Genomic DNA, 16,771 nt, shown 5'->3' with positions numbered 1-16,771 from the left:
AAGGAAAATTTCATCTCCAATTTCTTCTGCAGTATTACAATGATTTTAGGGAGCAGGAATTGATATTTAATAAGTAAATTTGTAAAATTAACTAACTTAGTCTATTTCTTGTAAGAATTATTCTTTGTATTTTTTTACAGAAAACGTATCTTAAATGTTGCTTTATTGTCTACTTTAATCCACCACTGAAAATTCTCTCTGTTAAGAAACAGTTTATATTTATCTTTAGTTAAGATGGTATGTAAACCTTAATTTTTAAGTAGTTGAATATAATTGTTGTTTTTATGTAAATGGTCATTTGCAAAGTGAAAGGTTGTAATTAATTGGTGTGGAGATACCTAGTGTTCTTGCGGATTTAAAGCAAGAATCAGAAAACACAAGAGTCCAATGAAAGTAGAATTTCCGATTTTGTCTGGGAAATCTTTCACTTAAAAATACTATTTTGTCAAATGTGAGTTTAAAATATTTTCTGTAGAGATTTTTGTGGGGTCTGGTTAGGATGGAATTAGCTTTCCTCATAGCAGCCCCCCCTGTGGGAAAGGGGACTGAATAGAGCTGCTGAATGAAAGTTTAGCTTTTGGCAAAGTTAATCCAATACAACGTGACTCAATTTTATTTCCATCAGTTAACTGATAGCTGCTTTCCTTTTCATCTAATTCATCAACAGTGATCAGCTGAAAATAAACTGATTTATTTTTCTCGCTATCATCAATATTCTTTTAATCTACTACTTCATAGCCCTCTTTGAATCCTATTAATTCTGTAGATCTTTGCCTTCTGAACTACTTTAGCTGTACAGTATGAACAAAAGAAGCAAAGCCTGTGATACACACCTTTCAATGTCATACATAAATGAGATTTATCTTGGGAAAACAAATAAAAAACCCTAGAATAGCTGTAATATATTGAAAAATATAATGAAAACAGCATGTCATGGCAAATTTTCAGTGCTTTACAATAATTATTTTTACAGTATATGCTTTGTGCCTACTCACTTCCTTCTACTTTCTTCTCTTTTAATAGTAAATACAATAGATTGAAGACTATCCACAATCCAGTTTTTTACTTAAACTTTTTAAGCTTGTTCAGATTTGAAATGAGTCTTAGTCTTTACTTTCCATTGCTTTAAGCTAGCTCTTCAAACTATAAATAAACATATTCTAAAAAGAGTAACTGAGTATCAAGTTTATCAGATGATTTATCTTATTTCTCACAAATAAATAGAATTTGATATCAAGGAATATTCCTGTCCCTTTTCCTGATAAATGTAAAAAACCCCTCAAAATCAAAAGCAAAACAAAAACCAAGAAACAAAAAAAAACCCCAAACAAACAAACAACCACAAAAATACAAACAACCCCCTTTCCCCACCAAATGCCAAACTTATAAAAAGACTCAGTGAAAAGATGAAGTCTCTTGGGAAATAAAAAGACATCTGGAAAAATCTCTTTATGACATTAAAGCTCAGTGAAAATTACAGCATAGATGACATACTTGGTCCTGTTAATTAGATATGGCTCATTTTTGGAGGTTTGGTTCTGTGCCCTAAAGTCGCTTCCTCCTCACTGCTAAGGGGAGCCCAGGACAAGAAGCTCAGATATAAATATATGCCCTGGGGAGAGGGAGCCTGCTGCATACCCTGTATAAATACATTACCTTTGCAAATACACCAGCATCTCATTGTTTTAATGGTGAGAAAATGCTAACTCTAAATTCATTTATTGCTTGTTTATATTCATTAATTCTAAGATGGTGTTCTCCCTGGGCAGTATCTGGTGAAGATACTCTAATACTGTATATTAAGAAAGTCTTGGCTGTATCATTTGAGAATGTCATGGTTCCTTGTGGAATTTTTTTCCTTTAATAATATAATCTCAAAATACATGCCATGAGTTTTTTTCTTCCAAAGAAAGTTTGGACAAAGCAGATCGTATTTAGTTGCTGTAATTGCTTAGGATTGAATTTGTTTTAGTCATTTGAAAAAACTATGTAAGTTTGGTTTCTGACAACAGGTTAATCAGAGATTGAACTGAAACAATATTTGAAACTGTCAGTAGGATCTCACCTACTCAATATGACATTTGATTTATTTAAAAATATTGTAAAAGAAATATTTCTACTTCTCAACCTTTCAAACTAGATGAGTTAAATTTTTGACTACTAATCACAAGTCAGTTATCATTATGATTCTAATAACATTCTGCTTTTTGCTGTCTGTGGAAGAGAGGTAGAGATAGTGATTCCAAAGCAATGCTCAATTAACTTTTTTCTACATATTTCTACATTATAATAATTACATAGTAGGTTTTCCATGCTCCAAAATAGAACCTGAATTTTATATATTGAGTTTCTGAATTATTTAAAAATAAATAAAACATGAGCTAAAAGGTTCTCACAATGATATTGAAGGGATAAAGTTGCAGAGTCATATTAAAAACACTATAAGAGAAGATATATTGTGGCTGTTTGACAGGCAGGCAAAGTTTTCATGTTTTAACAGGGAACATTGTGGTTCTGCCTTCCAGGCTCTGTATGAAAGCAGACCAGTGCCAAAATACACATGAAACTTACCCCAAGGTAGCACTTTAGTTGAATCCTCAGGGAGTTTCATGGTTCATTTTTCAATATAGATGAGGTCTGAGAGAAGGCAGGCTGAGTGCAGGCAGCAGGAGCAGAGAGAAACAGCTAATCTACAGCTCAGAAGAGGAGGTGCAAGGACCAAGGCCCAGAAGAATGAGCAAAAAAAATAAGGCAATAGCAGGGGAAGGAACAGGCAGAAACAGAGGACTACAGAGACAAAGCAAGGGCAAGAGAGCCTGGTGGCAGCAGCAATAGCACCAAACCCGGATTGCTGCCAGGCATCCTTAATCACCACCTTTCAACAACAAATATGTTGAAAATTCTCAGTGCTGATGTGTATTCTAGTTTCTAGAACCTGCCCCGGGTAGGGGTTACTAATAGTGCCAGGACTGCCTGAAGTAGGTAGGTCATCTTGCAGCTTTCTGAATTTTTGTTCTGAAAGATTTGACTCTCAAAAAGTCACAGCTCGGCTCCAGAGGAGATTTCTTCTCCTTTTTTTTTTTTTTTTTTTTTTTTTTCTGCCTCAGCAACAGTGGCTGTTTTTCATGTTTTAAAAAGCTAATTATAATTGATACATGTGGAGTACTGCGATTGCAAGGTCAATTACTCAGAAGTTAGAAAAATGTCAGAATTAAGGTTGCCTATACAGCCTTAATTAGTCTGTCTTAGATGTAAGAATTACCATCTATAATTACATTAGCACATGCAATTTTTTCGTAGCATTCTCTCCTCATTCAGTTCACAGACTGCCAATCAAGTTTTATAATGAAAGAGACTGTCAACTGTGGGATATCCATGCATTTTTGTCCCAGTAAATGAAGATAAACAGCTAATAAAGCAAAAGCATAAGCTATATATAAGAAGATTTAATAATTGTGATTACTGGATACTTCCCAAAGAAATTGGACTTCATCACAGTGATGATGTTCCACTGTGATTCTGGACAAGTCACACTCATGCAGTGTGGGCTTTTTATCTCTTCTGTGTCTGGTTGCTCTAATCTGGAGCTAGAGAATAGCACAATACAATGCAGAGGCTGCTCTCATAATACATAAATATAGTGTCAAATTGGGGTTACATTGAGACCTTAATTCTGGTATTTATTAGTTTTGGAATACTCATCTGGAAATATTTTTATTAAGCGCTTCATCTTCTTCAGAACTTTATGTGTTTCTTAAAAGTTAAATGTGATTGCGCTATTCAGACCTTGGTGCCAATCTTGATTTGTGCCGTCCTGACGAAAGAGTCTAGACTTAAAACATTTTGAAGCATGACTACGTCTTGAACATTCAGACTAGGTTTAAGTCAGAGCTGTGAACAGCAGGAGTTAATCCTTACATTTCCTCACGCTTATTTCTTTTCTTTGGCTAATTCCAATATTTCCTTATCCTTCTTCCTTTCTTTAAAAATGCAAAGTTATTGCCATAATAACAATAAAGTTAATGTAAATTGTCTTAATTATCTCAGTTAGTTTTAACTATCTAGCCATGAAAGTCACAAATTTTTAGAAAATGCAGACACAATAAATCAAACCTGACATGATTTATGTACAGTTGCTTTTGCTGTGTGATGAAGAACCATGGCTAGTATATTCCAGACTCATTTCTCTTCATAATCAAATACCAATGCTTTTGTCTCACCAAAGTAAACAGTTTGTGGGGAGGGGCAGGGTGTGTCCTGCATTGTGTCCCTCACCGCTGGGGCATTCCTATGGAAAAGTATTGCTGAAGGTGTGTTGAGGTCCTTCACATAGCATCAATTCCTAAGGTCCTCCTTTGCTCTATCTTCTGGTTCCCTAATGCGCTCCTCTAAGAAGGTGTGGCAACTTGTGATAGTTGCACGACAAGGATGTTGTTTCTCATGGGTTTCTATAACATCAATGGCTGGTGAATGCTCACCTTGGGTGGTCAGAACTGTCAGGAGAAAATCTGTGTGAGTATCACCAAGGTGGAGGATTTTTGTGCAGCTCTAGCTCTGGGTGTCTGTACTCGGGAGTACACAGCATCCATCTGCTTTGTCTTTCCATTCGCTGTCTTTTGGTAAGAATTGCAGTGAATTACTGGCAACAGAGACAGGAACAGTACCTATAAAAGATTCAGAACCTGGGGTTAGAATAAAAAGATATTAATAGTCATATCAGAATACTTCCTCATTACAATAAATAGGTTTTTTTACACTGCTTTTTGTCAACTGATCTCAGCATAGTTTGCCAAAGATTTTTTAACCACATTTTCTTTAGTGTTTTGTCCAGTTTAGATTTAATGTTAGTGTTCAAAAATATGCTATAATTTCAGTATACTTGGAAAACCCCAAGACAGAGAAAATCAAGGAGTATCTGCTTGTCTTATAAAACTTAATGATGAAACCATCAGAGGATAAGGATCAAACTACACTGCTTGTAGTTTCTCTTTGATAATCTCCCATGCCATGTTAGTATCACTGGAAAACTAGCTTAAGCAAAAAGAAAAAAAGGAATGAAAATAAAAACCTTTGCAAACCTTTTTCAAAATTAAGCATCCTTTCTGTGGACAAAAAACAGCACTTCATTTCTGAAATTAATTTTAAAAAATGAACCATTTTTTTTAAATTACATAATGGTAACCATTAACATTATTAGTATATAAACAAAGTCATGCAGTCAAAATCATCTGGTACCATGTCAGACAAGTTTAATTATCAACACATCTCATTCTCTTGCCATTGTGATGCACAGTGGTATTTTGACCAGAGTTACATTCAGCAGCCAGGTTGGCTTTTACAGCTGTGGATTTGGGAGTAAATTTCCTGTACAAGGATTTTGCTCATGGTGTGATGAACTTGTAGCCCAAAATAATTTTTTGATTCATCTGACTTATTTTTTTCATATTAACCAAAAGTGTAAAATGTTGACTGACTACTTGGATCAAAGATGAGTGTAGATTAGCAATTTTCCAATTAAATATTTTTAAACAAGGGTAAATTGGAAGAATAATTTAATTTTGAAAGAAATTGAACTAGTTCTTTTTACATTTCAAAAAAGTTGATAAATTCTTTGCAACACTTTTGAAGTTTCATTAATTTCAATTTCTTCTTTAAAAGCTATTTTTGCATAATTTATATTAAATGTATTTTCAATATAAAATGTTTCTGCTTCTCTTATGCTGTATTATTATAATTATGTCAATATATAATATTGGTATATTATATTTTATAAGAGATGTAAGGACATTTTTTATAAAATATGTAAATGTTTATGCCTGCATCATAGTTCCTAGATAAAATTTATGTTAATGCTGACATATGTTCTTTCCTTTTAAGAGAAAGTTGCTGTTTCTTGAAAAGACATCAGACCAAGACAGGAGAAGCAAAAGTGCAGAAGAGAGCTTGTATCCACCTGGTTTCTGCTCAGTTTACACTGGCTAGAAGGTCCTTCCTGTTTCTTGATTGGAAACAAGGGGTTTGAAAGATATCTCCCTTCAGTCGTTTTACTCATTATTCTTGGAAAACTCCTTCTCTCCTTTCTTTTTTTGCCTTCTTTTTATATATGTCCACATGGTTTAAAAGACCTAAGAAAAACCTTGTATCTTGGTGGATATTGCACATTTAAGAGGATTATTTCCAGTCCATTCTTCAATGAGTGTGTAGGCAATTATATAGCTATGTTCAGACTAATAAAGACTGCATGTTTATTAGGTACCTGAACTAACTGCTCAGTGTCTATGCTGCTTGCTTAGAAGCTTTTAGAAACCTAAATATGTTTTTTAATATAAAGGTGGATATGCTGATTTATCTATCATCTGTCGTGGAAACAGCAGTGCTAAAAAAAGCTCCTATTTCAATTTCACTGTTATGTGAGTAGATCTATCAGAGATTCTGCTAGTAAAGAAAGAATTTTAATTGTCCTTTAAAATGAGTTTGATGAGGACCAAATAATCTCACTAGGCTCTTGTCTTAACAGTCAGTCTAAGATTACTGAAGGCAATCAGAGATTTAATTCATCAGAAGTAGGGATCTGAATTAACATTCTTTTATCACTAAAATTAAAGTGTCTGTTTTCCAGTAGGGTTTCAGCTTGTTATCTTCTTTCCTTTTCACATGGCCTAGCAGAAGCAGGTGGTCTGGCATTAATAAAATCACCCTGGGGAAAATTCTGAAGAATCACTCCTTTAAATATGCCTCATTTTATCTACTTTACATACTTATTCTCAAAGATATTCTTATACACATTGAGATCAATACATTAGAGTGTCTAATTCTTATTACCTACACAAATCACTCTTTTCATTAACATCATGCTTACATTAGCAATTATTAGCATATTACCATAATTACATCATTATTATAATTTAAACATGCAGATAATTTATTGCCCAAAACCAATTCTATTAAGCAACTCAGATGTTGAAACTTGTTATAAATAGCACACCTCTGTTCTCCTTTCTAGCCAACAAAATTACTTTCTATTACAACCTACATGCTGGGTATTAAGACAGCTTCCTCTAATGCCATACCCCTTGTTCAGTTTTCTCATATCAAACAAGGTGAAATTTTGTTCTACTAGGCAGACTTCTATTGTACTAGAAGACTTCTGACCTGTTTCCTACTGAAGCAGATGCATTCATCATACCAAAACCTTATGAGGAAAATGGTGTTGCCACCTCAGCTGTGGTGACTCACTCAAAGAAGAAAAGATCATATTAGGAAGAGGTATAATCAATCTGAACAAAAGAGGGGAAAAAATTGTGAGTAGAAAAGGAGACTCCCTCTCAGTAGGAAAACTAGAAATGAGCTCTTCAAAATCATAGGATTATCTTAGTCCCTGAAAAGAGCATTAAGCCAATTCCTCTTTGAGTTCAGTTCCAAAAGCATGAAGGAGAAAGCATCCATCAGGAATAATTAAAATGGATTCAAAAAGGGGTCATTCATGCTTGTCCAATGTGAATGGCTAAAATGAAATTACTAGCTAAATGTCCAGGTAAGAGTAGTGTAAAATACATTTATGGAGGATTTGTATATAATTGAATTTACTAAAGCTTTGAACATGTCCTCCATCCCCTCATTTGGAAGTTGAGGAAGTGCTGAGTAGATGGAAGATTTTCTGGTCAGCTGTATTTAAAGTGGAAAGCACATGCATTTCCAATCTGGCTTTCATCCTCTGATGAAAGTTTCAGTTAACAACTCCAGGGACAGAAACTTGACAGAAACCTGACAGAAACCTTAAGAAGTTCATTAGGCAGCAGCTCCAAGTTCTGCACCTGGAGTGCAGTAATTCTGTGGTAGAGGATAGACTACTGGCAGGGAACAGCCATCATTAAAGTGTTCTGGGGATCATATAGATTTGTGCCAGTTTGGGCCGGGATAGGGTCAATTTTCTTCATAGTAACAAGTATGGGGTTATATTTTGGAATTGTGCTGGAAACAGACTGGATAACACAGGGATGTTTTAGTCACTGCTGAGCAGAGCTTACACAGAGTCAAGGCCTTTTCTGCTTCTCACTTCCACCCCACCAGAGAGGAGGTTGGGGGGGCACAAGGAACTGGGACAGCTGACACCAGCTGATCACAGGAATATTGTGTACCATACAGCATCATTATCAGAATATAAAGCTGAGAGAAAAATTAAAAAGCACAGGACATCTTGAATTATGATATCTGTCAATCCAGGCCCCTGTCACCTAAGATTAAACTGTCCTGGATATGGCTGTACACCTGCCTGCTGATAGCAAGTGGTGCATTAATTACTTGCTTTGATTTGCTTGTGTGCACAGCTTTTGCCTAACCTATTAAACTGTCTTTATCTCAGCCCATGAGCTTTCTCACTTTTACCTTACTAATTACCTTTCCTGCCCCAATGCTGGAGGAGGGTGAGAGAGTGAGTGAGTGAGTGAGTGAGTGAGTGAGTGAGTGAGTGAGTGAGTGAGTGAGTGAGTGAGTGAGGCTTAGCTAGGGTTCAGCCACAACAAGATCCAGCTCTACAGTGAAATTCCATTGCAAACATCAATATAGTTCTAATATATTTGGTTATATCAGAAGAAATATGGCTATTATATGGAGGGAACTGATGATTCACCAGTTGCTGACACTGCTCAGGCCAAATCTGATTTACTGCAGCTAGCATTGGTCCTCTTTTCAACAAAAACATGGAAAATCTGTTGGAGCACCAACAGAGAGTAGAAATTACTGAAATTTTGCACAGGGGAGAAATAAGAAGAAGCTCAAGAAAGTGAGCTTCATTAATCTGGTGTAGAGGTGGTTAAGAGATGGCCTAAAAATGTCTGAAACAAATCCTTATAACTGACACTTGAATGGCAGTTATAAAGAAGACAAGACCAACTTATTTTTGTTAGTAGCAAACAATAGAAGAATGGACAAAGGGCACAAAATCTGACTTGGTAGTTCATGTGGGGCTTTCTTCTTTTTGAAAAGCAAAATCAGTATAGGAGCAGAGCAACACTGAGTCAGATTATTTAGAGAACTGGTAGTATATCGAATGTTGACAATCCCTGTAACAGAAATTTTTGCAAGACAGAGATAAAATTATTGCTTTACTGATCATCACACCATCACATATGTGTTTTACTCCTACTAGTAAAGAGATTGATGACCATTAGATAATGAGAGGACATTTTAAACTTCTAGGTAAATTTCTACAGTTAAACTTTTCTGTGGAGAATTGAAAAGAACATTTATACTTTCAACAGGGAAATACAAAATTCTATCCCAAAGTGCACTGTTTTAGAAAGCAAACATTCCTCCAGTGTGAGATACTTAAGTATAAATAATTTGGTTTGGTGCACTCAACTTTGGTTTGTTGCAAGATGCCAGATTATTGAAATGAGAAAGGAAAAATGTTCACAACTTGAACAAAGAAAATGAAATTTAAAAAACCCCAAACATTTAGACAAGGAATTTTTTTCAAACCTTTTTGATTTGCATTCAGTTGTTTCAATGTCTGTTTTCAGCAGTAAGTGTAGAATTTTTTGTCACTGATAATCGTAATGTAAGCATAGCCTAGTCCCTTGTCCTGGTTTAGGGCAAGTTTGGGAGATAACCCCCAAAGGGGCTTCTCTACAAAAGCAGATTCAATTGCCCCTCCCCCCTCTAACCGGTTCGGGAGAAAATATCTCCTTGGAGAAAAAGTGGAAAGAAACCTGTTTATTAAACAATAGAACCCAAACAATATTAAACAATAAAACTTCTCACTGCTCCAAAGAAAGCAAACTCAGAACAGTCTCCTCTCTGGGTTGCAGCTCGGCTCACTCAGTCTCTGATCAGTCTCTGGTGTTGGAAACGCCGCGGCCCAGGCCCGGCCAGGGGGGCCACAGGTGGAGCTGCCGGTGCTCTTCTGGGTGTTCAGTCCAGAGCAGGCTTGAACAGGTCCAAGAAAAAGGAAAGGAAAAAATCACAGTCCAGGGAATTTCTTTGCCTCAGGTAGCTAAAACTAACAAAAAGCAGAAAAAAAGGGAAAAAGGAGCTCTGTCCAGCTGTCTGTCCATCCGCAGACAGCACAGTCCAGGAGCAGGAATGTGGAGGAGTGACAGCAGTCTGAAAACAAACTGTGCGCTTCTTCCCTCCCCTCCTCACTGTCTGGAAGAGAGTCTTAAAGGTGTAAAACTTATTATTTGGTATAAACAGAACAAGACAATTGGGGATAAAAGCATCATATAGTCAGCCCAGGACATCCCTTTATTTGTCAATTATGCTTTCAATTAGTTTATAGGAAGTCTTATTTTGTATTTAAAAAGTCACTGAAAAATGACAAACATATGCTCTGAATTAATGACAGTCCAGTCCTCAGAGGTTTCCAATTCAAATGTTTGCCAAGGTCATAAATCAGGTACATAAGATTCTGGCCTAAGGAAGCAGGTTGCCACTGTCTTCTGGTTTTTACCTCATCTGTGCAAAACAAATACTGGCCACTACATTTGTACTAGATTGGAAATATTATCAGTACATTCTAAAGTATCTGAGATAAGTTCTCTTATGTCTTTTGGCTCAATTTAATTGTTCAGCTATAATGGAAAAGATAATTTGGCATCACGGTCTTTAGGATACATACTTCCAACTAGAATATCCCACTGGGATCAAGAAATAATATAGCAGCTTTTAATTAGGATATTTTGCATGAATTGTTTTGCATAGTTAACTGATATAAATAAACCTTTATTGCATAAACTATGGAAATCAGACTATTAATTCAACAAATGCATTAAAAATAGTATTTTGAAGGACACATTAGGAAAAGCCTAATAAGCATATAAAAACCTCAAAAGAAACATGTTTTCTTTTCTCTTCCTTAAAGAAAAGAAAAAAAATCTGAAATTGTTCTAATTTCCATCTCCAGTATAGCCTGTAGCTGGATATCCCAAATCCAGCTCATTAAGACAATTGAAATAATGAAACTGTGACGCTGTCCTCTATGTCAGAGATTAAATCATAGGAGAGAATAATTTAAAATACATACTACAGCGATGGTATTTCTGAAGTTGAAGTAATGAGAAGACAACAAAAAAGAAAAATAAACCCCCAGAAAGACAAGTGGTGCAAATTGCTCCTCACCAGCTGACTAATGTCCAACCAGTCTCCAAGCAGCGTCTCCTTGCCACGTCCCATATAATTTTATTGCTAAACATGTTGACCTGTGGTATGCAATATCCCTTGAGCCCCTACAGCTGTCCTTGCTGTATCTCATCCCCACTCCTTGTTCTCCCCCAGCCTCCTCACTGGTGGCGTGGGGTGAGGAGCAGAAAAGACCCTGATGCTGTGCAAGCCCTGCTCAGCAGGCACTAAAACATCCCTGAATTAGCAACACTGTCTCCAGCACAGATCCAAAATTTAGCCCCACATGAGTGACTGTGAAGAAAATTAACTCTATCCCAGACAGAACCAGCACATGGATACAGTCATGTTCATATTCTGCATTCATTATTTCTTTTCCAGTAAAACGAACCCTGGGTAATAGCAGCATTCAGGAAACAATATTCTACAATGGGCTCGAGTTTTGATATCTAGGGCCCAGGAAATGCAGGTATTGTTCATCATATACTTGCAGAGCAAGTAGTAAGTTACTGAAAATCTCTTTTCCAATGGTCAAGAACTCTCTTTTATTATCTTCAAACTGTCTCTGTATGTGTAAATTGTCTATTCATATTCACATTTCCATTTGTATTTGAGATTACTTGCTGTCTTTTCATGAGATAAGTACACGTATTCAATAAAAACTCCCTTTCATATGCAGCATGACCAGTAAAAGAAATTTGCTTTGTTGTACAAATTCCATTCTCACTTTCACATTTACATTGATGTGGAAACATTTCAGCTAAATCAGTGTTTCAAGTTCTGCATTATAACACTGTGACATATTGTTATTTAGTTTTCTATATCCTTGCAAATCAAATCTTCAGAATATCCTAAAGGCACAAGAAAGGGCATTCCAGATTGGGCCTGTGTCTCAGTGTTTTGTCTCCAAGGTTTGTGTGTGTAATACCAGATGCAGAAAATATGTACACTCACACACACACACATATATATATATATATATGTACATACATACACATATATTTCCACAATATTTTTATTCTGCTTTTTCTGTTCCCTCAAAACTTTCACTATGTATATGTATAGAGCATCACAGGACCACTAAGGTTGGAAAACACCTTTAAGGTCATGAAGTTCAGCACTGCCAAATCCACTACTAAGACATATGCTGTAGTGCTTGTCTTTTAAATACCTCCAGGGATGGGCGCTCCACATCTTCACTTTTGGGCTTTTCACTATAAGAAAAACACTGACTGAGGGTCTGGAGCATCTGGAACATCTTCAGAAAAGGGCATTGAAGCTGGTGGAGGGTCTGGAGCACAGGTGTTGTGAGGAACCGCTGAGGGAACTGGGCTGTTTAGTCTGGAGAAAAGGAGGGTCTGGGCACACTTCCTCTGCCTCTTCTCAACCAACTCCAGTCATAAAACTATATTTATTGTGCCATGTTTTAGTTCCATGTATTCCAGCCGATGATATGTACACACCTAGAAATTCTCAAGTGCAATTTTTTAAAAGTTTGCAGTGGAAGGATTATTAGATAACAAAAAAAAAAAAAAAAAAAAGAATTGGGGAATAGAAGCTGGTCCACTTAATCCTACAACACATTTATATAATAAAGAAGAACATTTGCTATTTTAAGAGGGTTGGTCTGCAGATAGAAAATTCTTTTCTTCTGAAAAGGTCATTGTATTTAATGTATTTGAGAGGTGACATGAAGAAGCTCAGTGTATCAATGCAGCTCCCACAGCAAACTTCTTGTCTTTGTAGGACAGAGATAAAACTTTGTGTCTTTGATTGGTAGAAATGAAAAATTAGACAAAGCATACACTAGGTTGCCAGAAAATCTAATAAATATAATTTTCTATCTATATAGTTATCTAAAATGTATCTAATTATATTAGAATTATAGAATTATAGTCGAATTCTAAGCATACATAACCATTTGGGAACATGCTACGAGAGAAAAATTACCCTATTTAATAGAGAGGTCATGTATCTATACTTTGTTTTTCTGTATTTCATATATATATTAGATGTTTGGAATATTAACAAATATCTATGATTCTAGACAGCTCTTATCAGTTACAACTCCCAAAAAATTATAACATCTGCGGATCTGTTTCATTTATTTAAAATTATGAATTCATAACTTAGATTTTGAGCTACTTTTGTTTTTATTTTGTTTATGTTGTTGGTTTTTTGTTTTTTTTTGGTTTTGTTTTGTTTTGCTTTGGTTTGGTTTTTTTTTAATTCCTGTGTAGGTTAGGAACAACTACACTGAAGTAAAAATGTCTCAATTAATACCTGGCTTAAATTAATGCAGTGAATCTCCACCTATTTAACAAAGATACATGTATGGTAGGTTTGAATCCCTGTTACACAGGCATGCTGGCAAGCTTCCAAGAAAGGTAATCATTATCTATAACGAAGTTATTATCATGGACTATAGTGCTAATGCTGTGACATTTCACAGTGTCTGAATTGTTCGGCTGCGATATTTTCTCTCAGGTCCCATATTTCTTGGCCAATTGAGAAAGATCTTCGGAGGATATTGCTTGTTTATATGCCTTTGGTTTTAAGAAGCAACTGCCAAAACCCAAATGAATACTGGTGGCATGGTTGGAACTTCTCTGTTGTACGATGTGAAGGTTTAAAGATGAATTTATAGAATGTCAAGTAATATTATCCACTACATGGTGATATGATCTGATGGGCAGAAATCACGTCTTCAAAGTGTCATCCTGATACACCAGAGACTGACAGCCACTGCCCTACTCTATGTTTGTAGTCATACAAAAATAGCTTCCACTCCGGATACAAAAAGACTACAGCTTGAAAGGTCAGGAAATTTGTAGTATTTCTTGAATAGAAGATCTTAAGCATGAAGTGCAATGCTTTTCAATTCCTTTTGTTTGTTCTGTTATACTAAACTTAACTGTATTTTGCTGGGGCATTATTTCACTCAAGGCTGCTTTTGCAAAGACAACAGCAACATCAAACTTTTATTTAAAGCCTCTGAGCTCAAAATTAAGGCATCTGAGTTCAGACAACTTTCAGGTGGTATTTGGGGGTGAAAACTGAGGGAGTGGGGTAAGGCATTGCTGTCACCCAGCTCCTGTCCTACATTCATCTGGTGGCTTTATTTTAGCTGTACATTCTTCAGCTGCTTTTTCAAAAATAGTGTAGTACTATTCACACCAATGCCTAACCTTGGAGGCACTTCAAGCATGTAAAGGACTGCTGTCAACAGTGACATTTTCCAGGAAAGTGAAATTTGGCATCTGAGCAGTCCTGGCTTCTTCTTCAGTTGACCCCCTGGGGTCCGTGATGTGGCTGTGAATCTGTCAGTGTTATTCATTCCACACTTGTAGCAAGCCTTGCACACACCATATGTGACACTTGTGCCACTGTTGTTCCCTGCTTAAAGAGTTTATCCCAGGAATAAGAGAACCAGCTCCATTCCTTCCTTTCATTAAAGGAATTACAGGTAATCTCCATTCTGATATGATTTTTGTCACTTTTCTTTGAAGTTTCCCTGCTTAGAACAAAAGAGAACTGTCACACAACTGCTTTTTAAACTGTTTAAATTAAGAAGTATTTGGGTCAGCACGCTGTATTTTATCAGGGTCGTTTTTTTTATTAGTTTTTAATTCTACACAGAAAATGCCACTAAAAAATCAGCAAAGGCCTGAAAACCCACACCCCCTCTCTCTGCTTTCACCACCCACTGCCCCTCTGAGATCAACAGCACTGAGTCATACCAGAAGCTCACCTTCAGTGGTGCTCAGCAGCAGATGTTCAGGGAACGAATATCAAGAGCAGGATATGCACAGAGTGGTAATTTCCTTGCTTCTGTTCTTGCAGCTCCTAGCTCTCTCTGGTTCACAGACCTCCTGAACTAAAGCCAGAGGCTGTAATCAGACCCCCATGTTTGGCAGTCCTTGGTGAAGCTTTCCTCCATTACCTTGCCTAATCAACTTTTGAAGCCATTTATAGTCTTGGCAACCAAAACATCCTGTAGCCACAGGTTCAACGATCCATTTAAGTATTGAATGACACAGGTATTTCCTTTGAGTTTTTGAGAAAATTTTCTTTCACAAATTCATTTGATGTTCTCTCATTTCCATGTCATTAAAACCAAAATGCAATTACCCATTGCATATTACCTATGTTTTTACAGATCTCTCTATATCTCAGTCATCTCTTGTCTGACTTGAAGTGTCTCAATCAGTTTAATATTTTTTAGACATGCTTTACATGTCTTTCAGCCTGTCAGTGACTGTGTTTCTTTTCAAGTGAGATAACCAGAACAGCCATGAGGTTTTCAAATTGTGAGTGCACCAGTGATTTGCATAAATTTATAGAATTATAAAGTTTTCATTTCTTTTTCAATTCTTCTGACTGTCCTTCAGTCAGCTGTTCTTGACATCTTCTTTTGCACCACAGTTATGTATTAGACTTTCAGAAAGTTATTAACAATAATTTTAGTTTCTGTGATATTTTTTTATCTGGAAAGTTTATATGGACTTCAGTGCGTACAAAATTTAATGTGTAATTAAATTAATCCTTTCAGTGAGACATATGAAACAAATTATTACAAAATGTTCACATGAACTAAATGGAATTTGATGTATTGTATCTATTTCATTTGTTTCCAACTCAGGTGAAATCATGTCACTCCTCAAAAGATGCTTTCTTGCAAGACCTGGAGTAGAAGCTAAGACAAATATACCTACTTGGAACCTAGGAGAAATGTGTTGATGACTGGAAGTAAACATTCTAGAGAACCTGGAGCCAATTCACTAGTGTTAGAGAATTTTTTTAGAGAACCTTTACAGACCACAACATCAGGGGAGATTTTCTCTGAGGATAAAAAAATCCCTGACAACCTCACCTGTAGTACTCCATGCCATGGCACCAGGATGGGACACTGGGATATTTCTGATTTGTGGTGCAGGAATACTGCTCTCTAAAATGCTGATACTGTTTCTGGTATTCTTGATATATCTTTGGAGGACACATTTTTGGCCTAATTATAATATCTGCAAATGTCATAAACCAGGACTGGAATTCTACTGAGGACATTAACAACTTCATGGAGGCTTGGTAGAAAGATTTATTCCATTGTATATTTTTCTCGCCATTAAATTTATCCTACTACTGTCTTTGTCTCTCCCTACCACCTTTCACATGCAATATTGGAAATATGCCAGTTCTGTAAGGGTTTGTTTTCTTCTTCCTGACTGACACATATACTCAGTTTGAAGAGCAAACAGCACAAAAGGTAATTTTGTGATCAATATAAATAAAACTGACACTTTTCTGATGGCAAGTGCTTTGTTATTGCTTTGGGTAGAAGCAGTAGGGAACAGGCTTGGAACATGGTGTGGAATATGATGAATAACTTCTTCTGTGTCAAAGTTTTCTTTATTTTATGTATTGTATTGAGAAGATTAAGATGTAGATATTCTATGTAATATATTGCTCTTCGTATATGGATGCAAAAGCATGACGTAGTAAATCCATTTATAGTTCACTTCTGACTTTCAGACCACATGGTATCTTGCACTAATTAATCAACTCCAGACTTATTCTACTATTGCAAAACAATAAAAAACCACCATCCTCACAGAGCAGGCAGCAGTCTAATACCTCATTTTCTTCTCAGATGTAG

At 36.1% G+C, this 16,771-nt stretch overlaps 2 long non-coding RNA genes across 2 annotated transcripts in view; one reads left to right on the top strand and one right to left on the bottom strand.

Annotated features, from left to right (window-relative positions):
* The window catches only part of LOC135294336 (uncharacterized), a 37,850-nt gene extending 27,795 nt beyond the window's left edge, over positions 1-10,055 (bottom strand). Inside the window, exons 1-2 of the long non-coding RNA XR_010356453.1 lie at positions 9,763-10,055; positions 4,479-4,664 (exon numbers count right to left, since the gene is read on the bottom strand). This is a non-coding gene — a long non-coding RNA (uncharacterized LOC135294336). The remainder of the gene's footprint in view (positions 1-4,478; positions 4,665-9,762) is intronic.
* LOC135294337 (uncharacterized) lies at positions 5,744-16,429 on the top strand. The gene is made up of 3 exons (XR_010356454.1): positions 5,744-5,985; positions 11,500-11,587; positions 15,761-16,429. It is a non-coding gene; the product is annotated as an uncharacterized LOC135294337 (long non-coding RNA).
* The last annotated feature ends 342 nt before the right edge of the window (positions 16,430-16,771 follow it).

The sequence above is a fragment of the Passer domesticus genome, chromosome 2 (assembly GCF_036417665.1).
Source record: "Passer domesticus isolate bPasDom1 chromosome 2, bPasDom1.hap1, whole genome shotgun sequence".
Lineage (NCBI taxonomy): Eukaryota > Metazoa > Chordata > Aves > Passeriformes > Passeridae > Passer > Passer domesticus.
Note: the sequence above shows the minus strand (reverse complement) of the source record. Positions and strands in the feature narration are given on the sequence as shown.